This window comes from Lycium barbarum, chromosome 1 (assembly GCF_019175385.1).
Source record: "Lycium barbarum isolate Lr01 chromosome 1, ASM1917538v2, whole genome shotgun sequence".
Lineage (NCBI taxonomy): Eukaryota > Viridiplantae > Streptophyta > Magnoliopsida > Solanales > Solanaceae > Lycium > Lycium barbarum.
The window spans coordinates 144,910,310-144,918,586 of NC_083337.1; positions in this window are offsets into that span (position 1 = coordinate 144,910,310).

The following is an 8,277-nucleotide window of genomic DNA, read 5'->3' on the forward strand; positions in this document are numbered from 1 at the left end:
ACACCAGGCGAGATAGGATTAGGAATGAAGATATCTGGGATAAGGTTGGAGTAGCATCAGTGGAGGACAAGATGAGGGAAGCGAGGCTGAGATGGTTTGGGCATGTGAGGAGAAGAGGAATAGATGCTCCAGTGCGGAGGTGTGAGAGGTTAGCTATGGATGGTTTCAGAAGAGGTCGGGGTAGGCTGAAAAAGTATTGGGGAGAGATGTTGAGACAGGACATGGCACAGGTTCAGCTTACCGAGGACATGACCTTAGATAGGAGGTTTTGGAGGACTCAGATTAGGGTAGAAGGCTAGTAGGTAGTCGTTGTTTCGATCTATAGTCTATTGTCCTTTGTTTCTTGCTACTTACTATATGTGGTTTCTTGTACTTCGATTATCTTATTTATCTGTGGTAGCTGATTATCTTATTTATCTGTGGTAGCTGCGGCTCCCTTTTCTTTCAGACTTCTCTATTTTGACTTATTCGCTTTCTTTAGTTTCATTTGCATTTTTCTTTGAACTGCTTCTGCTTATCTAACCTTTCTCGTTGTGATTTCTCTTGAGCCGAGGGTCTTTCGGAAACAGCCTCCCTGTCTTCCGAGATAGGGGTATGGTCTGCGTACACTTTACCCTCCCCAGACCTCACATTGTGGGATTTCACTGGGTATGTTGTTATTACTGTTGTCCATTTTGCTCTTGACCCAAATGATTTGTCACTCTTTCTTTTAAGAATTAAGTATGCCATGTAGTAAAATATGGTAGGGAAGCACAACCTCTAAACTTCACCTCTCTGTCTCATTATTCTTAATTCCTCAAGTAATAGTTTATTTACTCTGTTTTGGCTCAAATAGGTTAGCTTGGTAATTTCAATATGATAACTTGTTAACTATAAGCCTAAAGAGACCACTTTATATGCTTCTTTTCTCAAAACAAGTCTTAGTAGCCTTTAGTAGGGATGTATATATGGATTCTGCGTAGCTTGACTGGTTGTTTCAAGGACAAGTGTACCTAAATGTGAAGTAGGACTTTAAAAGAAAACAGTTTAAGATTCTTCATAGCATTTGACATTATAAAGAACAGGATGTATTATGCAAATATGATTCATAGCAATGCTTACGAATCTTCTGTTGGTGACTGGTACCTAACTGACCAAAGTGTATTTTGCAGACAAAGTGTACATGGCAGCCTAGTTATGAAAATGAAATCTATACCATTTTCGAGAAGAATGTAACTTTGAGGATTAAAGAACACCTGTATAATGCCAGAGATCTCAATAAGAAGCCTGAATGGTTGCGGGCTGATGTGTGGGCTAAATATTTGGTGTATTGGGACACTGCTAAATTTAATAAGAAGAGTGAAAAAGCAAAGAAAGCCCTAGTGTCACGCCCCGAATCATGGCCTGGGCGAAACACGACACTCGGTGCCTTACTGCATGTGATCGAGCGAATCACATGACTTGCTGAATAATTATGAGGCATAACACGAGCGGAATATAACGTGAATGCATGATGTGCCTTTATAAAACGTAGTAAGTCATAATACTTAATAAAAATACTTGTTTAAACATGAGTGCGGAAATAACATGAATGAGCCAAAATGGTTATACGACTCCGAATGTCTGACATAACATAACTGACTTGTCTAGTCTATGAAACCTCTATCATGAGTCTGACTGGAAAACATACTTACTGGGACAAGGCCCCCAGCATACCTTAGATGCATAACTAATCATAAAACAAAAGTTGACTAAACCCCGAATGAGATGGGGTTCACCAATAAGCTGATACGAATGTTGTCTTACTTAGCAGATGTGTCGTCCTGTATATCAGTACCTGCATCGTAAAATACAGGCCCCCGGGCAATAAAAGGGGATGTCAGCACATTGAATGTATTGGTATGTAAAGTAACTGAAAGAAGTAACATGGACATGGAATAACATGATAAGAACTGAAACTGAAAACCTGGACATGAACATGAGAATGAGCATGGGTATATATATATATATATATATATATATATATATATATATGATATAAGCAAAACATGATAAGTAGGGAGAGCATTTCATAAACCGACATGTGATATCACCACGTGGGTACGTGGAGTCTGGTACCTCACCGGACCAGCAGAGCCCTCATACCTTGCCAGGGTATAAGGTGGTAACTGTTATATCCCGTAATTTTGCACATTCGGATAAGTTGAAATAATTGTGACTAATAAGAGATAAGGCAACATTTTGGTCTTATTTAATATATATGTTGTTTATGAAAAATATTGATGCGGAAATATCGAGGAAGGCTAAGGGCAAAATTGGAATTTCGGAAATTAGTTTCATGAATTACAAATATGGACTAAAAGAAATTGAGCTTGAAAAAAATCAAAAAAAAAAAAAAAGAGAAAGAAGAGGCCCAATCTAGAGGGTGGCCGACCATGTGGGAAAAAAATGGCCCAAGCCCATGAAATTAAATCCAAGACTAATAAATAAAGAGGGCCTATTCTTGTCATCAAATTAGAACTTTCAAGAAACAAAAAGTGAGAGCAAGAGAACAAGAGGAATTCGGCCATAGAGGAAAAAGGATTCAAGCCTTCCAACCTTGATCCAAAAATTGTAATTTTCTAGTATTCCTACTAAGTTCAAGACCCTCTTCAACGTGGTATAATTTTTTAGGCAAGAAAGTACCTTTTGTGGCAAGTGGAAAATTGAAGAAAAGGTAAGAATTCTATCCTTTTTATGTTATGGAAGACTTAGATATATGTTGTAGTATGTGGAAATGAATGAAAAGTATGAAATTTGTGTGTTGTGGGTGTGTGTGTGTGTGTGGCCGTGTGGTTCACATTGGTGAAGGAAGATGAATTAAATTTATTTAGTATGTTAATTATGTTGTTGTGGCCTTTGTGATGTAAATGGAAGACTAATGGTTCAAGTTGGCATGGAAATTGGTTTTAGGTTATTGTAGGGAATTTTGTGATTTTAATATGGTTTTTATGTAATTATGGAGGTGGAGTTGCTAAAGTGTGAATTGTTGTTGTTGTTGATGAATTTGAAAGAAGAAAATGCATCGTTGTAGTTTCGTTGCATTTATGAAGATTTCGGGTGGAATATGGTGTTGGTGGGATTGTTTGAATATTTTGTAGATTGTTTGAAATGTTCTTGAATTGTGTTTGAATGATCTTGGATTAGTAATGAATATGCGAGCGTTGGTATTGGCTTGAAAATACGTAGTTAAATTGAATGTGATAAGCTATGTAGAAAAGAAGGTTACTAATATTAGAATGCGCTTTAAATTGATTCTTGATGTTATTGGTATGGTTGTTGGTATGGTTGTTGATGAATTTGGCCGAGTTAAATTCTCGGGGATGTTGAATTTACGAGGGAGGTGCTGCCGAAATTTCCGTAGACAAGTACTAGTTAGAACTGGATTTCTAAGTACTTGTAGCTAATGTTTGGTAATTGATAACGTTATTGTAGATATTGGAGAGCCCGAGACTTGAGTCGGGATTTGGTTAGTGAGCGATCTTGGTATGTAAAGCCTACCTTTCTTTCTTTTGGCATGACCTTTATGAAATGAACAAATGACATATATGTATGCTTCTAAAGAAAATTCTATTCTTAGAGCCACTAGGATGGCCGATGTCTCTGACCTCCATAAGCTATCCCCTATGGTTCGATACGCATTTATGATGTTCGAAGATTCTAGTTGATATGGTTCCGAATGATGTCCGAAAAATATTTGACATGGCTAAAGTTTTGGATACACATATTTTTGATACGTACATATGATCTTAAAGGCTCTATTTGATTTGCTCCATAGCGATAGTTGAAAGTTCCCTAATATGATCGTTACTTGAATTTCCAAAAAGAGCTTTTGAATTGCTTTTAGAAAGTTCTGTACTCAAAAGTTCGTAACTTTCGTATACTAACTCCGATTGACCCGAAACTGATTTCTGAGCCTTCGGATGTCGTAAATATATTTGTTCATCGAGTTTTGAAATTTATTTATTTATTTGCATATGGTTTCCGCACTACTCCGCTCGTGCATACTACTATGATATGGTTCGCCGAGTCCCGGGCCGGTTTGTGATCGTGCTCACTATGTATATTCGGCAGTATGATGTGTTACGGTTCCCGAGACCTCGCCATAGGGCCGGGTGCCGCTTATATACGGCGTTATGATGTGATATGACATATGATATGTTATGATATTTTGATATGATATGATGACATGATATGTTCGGGCATTGTACGGAGATTTGAAACCTTCTGGAGTATGATGTGTTGTGGCGCCAGTGTCGGAGTGGCGACCACGTTCCTGAGCCTTATGCATGATTTTTATTTGCATTACTTATGTTTTAAAACAAGTTTGATATACTGATTCTGTAACCGCTTTCCATACTCTTTATTTCAGTTCTGATTTGGATTACTGTAGTTCATGCTTTACATACTCAGTACATATTTCGTACTGACCCCCCTTTCTTCGGGGGTTGCGTTTCATGCCCGCAGGTACAGACGTTCGTTCTGGTGACCCGCCAGTGTAGGATTCCATATTCCGCTACTTTGGAGTGCTCCCTTTGATCCGGAGCCTACATTTTGGTACAGATCTTCCATTGTATATGTCTCTGTATATATGTATGACTATCTGGGGTACGGCGGGGCCCTGTCCCGTCATATGCTTCTGTTATGGTTTGTAGAGGGCTGTAGACATAGATGTGGGTCATGGCTCATGTTTGTTCGATGATGTTTGTGATTTGTGCCTTAAGCGGTCCCATTTGCTATTATGGCCTGTGTTGACACCTAATTTTGGCTCGACATGCTTAAAATTAACGTTTTGGGGGGTCCGGATTCGTTAAAGAGCACGAAATATATTTTTTCACATTTTTTACATTTTTTCAACAATTTATTAATACTTATCCTTATTTATGCAAAGATTAGATTTTTATCAATTTATTGTCATTTGAATTAATTTAAATAATCATTATTTTTTCAAAGTCATCTGTACAGATACAACACAACAGTGCAATTATATCTTAGTAAATAATCATTTTTATTTCTTTACAACACATTACATATTCAAGTATCAATCACATTTTATTTACATTTTTTATGGTATATTAATACTCGTATTTTTACATGTATATTAGTTATATTTTAATTTCGTTAATACAGAAAAGCCTGAAGAGTTTATAACAACACAATTAATTCAAAGATATTTCAAAATTTCACCTTGTGCAAATTATCGAATTATCGCTTAGTGTACAGTTAAAATCTCCTCAATCCGTCATATAATTGTTTTTCCCTTCTTTCTTCTCCGAAGCCCCACACGTTTTCTCCTTTTTAACTTTTCTTCCATTTCCCCCTCTTTCATTTTTTTTTCCAGATTTTTATTCCTTTCCCCTTTTCTCTGCGGGCCCCACATGTTTTCTACCTTTTGAATTTTCTTCCATTTCTTTCCCCCTAAAAACTCTCTCTCCTCATTATTCCATCACACTTAATTTATCAGATTTTTGGCTCTCTCTTCCAACAAAAGAAACCCTAAACATTTTTCCTCCTCTCATTTTTTTCCACAACCGCCGCCGCCTCCCCGCCGGAGCTCGGAGCTCCGGCGACGCACCGCAAACAACCCCCGCATCTCCTTCTTCGTCTCCCTCCGCCACATCTCTCTCCAGCCGCCTCTCCGCCAGCCTCCTCCACGCCGAAGCTCCGAACTCCGGCGAATCCCCACCACAACCAAACGGCACCAAACAACCCCTTCGTCTTCTCATTGGAACGACGAGCTTCACATCACTCCTCATCCGCCGCCAGCCCCTCCATGCCGGAGCTCCGAGATTCGGCGAACCCCAACGACGCACTGCCCCTGCTCCTTCCTTTCCTTCTCTCTACATTCTTCTCGTCTTCTCCTTCACCGCAACCACGTCGTCGCGTCACCACCACACCACCGCTGCTACACACGCCAAAAAACATTTTCCATATCTTTTCTCCTCTCTCCTTAAATCCCAACCTTAAACGCATGATTTCACCTTCCAACTTAAGAATCTCTATCTTCACTTTCACTTTTATTTATGCTTATCACTTCAACATTCACCAATACTGAATAATCAACTTCTCTATTTTTCAGCTCTATTCAAAACCGACCCCATCTGGTTTTCTTCTTGTTTTACCTCAATTCTTGGTTTTTTAATTCACATATCAGTGTTTGTTGTGGATGAATGTTAAAGATTTAGTCTTTCTGGTGTTTGGTGAATAATCAAGTCCTTAATTTTTCAGCTCAATTCAAACCCCATCTGGTTTTCTTGTTGTCTTAGCTCAGTTTTTGGTTTTTAGTTCACATATCAATTTTTTTTTTTGGTTGATGGGTACTGATTATAGACATGCATAAATGTTAAAGACTCAATCTTTTTGGTGTTTGGTGAACCTTGGGTTTCAGATCTGGATTTGAGGCGCATTTTAGATTGTAGATTTGAGTTTTTTCTAGCTTATGGATCTGTTTTTGTTGAGTTTGTAAGCATTGTTTGAGAATTCATTTTCTTTTTGGTTTGTGGGACGTTTATAAAATTCTGTAAGTTGGATTTGTTTTTGTTGAGTTTGTAAGCATTGTTTGAGTATTTTTTTTTTTTTAAGTATTTTTGGGGTTGTGGGATGAAGTGGGGTTATGGGTCAAAGTCAAGGTGTCACCACAATTAAGTGGTTGCTGTGGCAGAGGAAACTGAAGGAATTGAGATTGATCAAGTGTTTATAGAGAGCTATTGGGCTAATTTGCCTTCGGAGTTATTGAGGGAGGTATTTGTAAGGATTGAAGATACTAAACCCAATTGGCCGATGAAGAAATTTCCGTCGATTTCCAAGGTCTTCCATGTACAAAGACGAATTTTTATTTTAAGTTTATTCATTATTTTTTAATTCATCCGATAATTATTTATTCTCTTACTAACATTTTTATTAAGTCTCATGCAGGTATCTGAAGTTATTTTTCGAAGATGACACTCAAAAGAAGTTCAAATAGCTTCTTAAATTCTTTGTTTATATTTTTTTTACATTCTTAAATTATGCAAACATAAAATATAGTGAAACTTTACTTTTTAGGGTGTAGGTTAGTGGTATTTATTTATGATCTGCTTAGGTGATTTAAATTTTATGTGTTTTAGACAAATTAATATTAGGCAGTTATTATTTTTGTAGCTAATATTCTTATAGTTATCATGTTTTGCTAGAGTTTTAATTCAATAGCTTAGCACACTTAAGTGAATAAATAGGGTGATTTGCCTCAATATTTAGGCTTTAGAATATACTCTCATAATTAATTGATTAGGCGTACATACTTAGCTAGTTAAATTAGTTAACTCACTTCGAGTGCAAAATAATTACATGCCCATTTTTTTTTATACCTTTGTCACATACCCAAGCTTTTAAGTTGCACATAACTTTTTTTTAATAATTATTATATCACATATGTATAAAATACGTATTGCATGATTATTTATGTGAATATTCATATCATTATTTAGTCTAAATTTTATTAATTTTTGTAAATAATAAAGCCTTTTTACACATCCCTCGTATAGTTAAATTGGTCCAGCCGGGAACCACATTTGTGGATTCTGAAGGATGCCTAACACCTTCCCTTCGGAATAATCTGAACCCTTACTTAGAATCTCACTTATTTTCGTAGACCATGTTAAGCTGCATATATTAATAATTCATAGGTACCCTAGTATACCTTAAATGCTAGGTGGCGACTCTGTACATAATTAATTATTTTAGAGTCCCATAAGTTGTGTTTTGTTTAGCCTTTGGTAAAAATAGGGTGCAACAGCCTTAACGGTCCACATGTTTGTATATGTACGTATATTTGGGCGATGTGTATTCCGCCAGCCTACCGGCTTTTGATATGATATTTCTGTATAGGTGACCGCTTAAGATGATGTCTGTGTTCAGTATCTATTCAAGATAGGGTATGCTAAATTTGAACAAGTCTTTGATATGTTGATTTGATAAGCAAATGAGTTTGGGTGTCCAAGTAGGGCACCATTCGCGGCCCACGGGGCTGGGTCATGACAGTAACGTGCCTGATGGATCCATTCAGTGTAAAATTAAGGTATCGTCCTAACTGGGCGGAGCGATCCTTGTCCTATGGTGGCTACATAGTTTCAGGCTATCTGAGCCTTCTCGGTAATTCGTGCAACTCCCAAAAAAACATGAACATAATATAGTTGGCTAAGAAGCCCGTAACTTTTGTGAATTAACTTGTACTTGTCTTGTAATCATAATTTCACGAAATAACTTGTAAACATGGTTTCA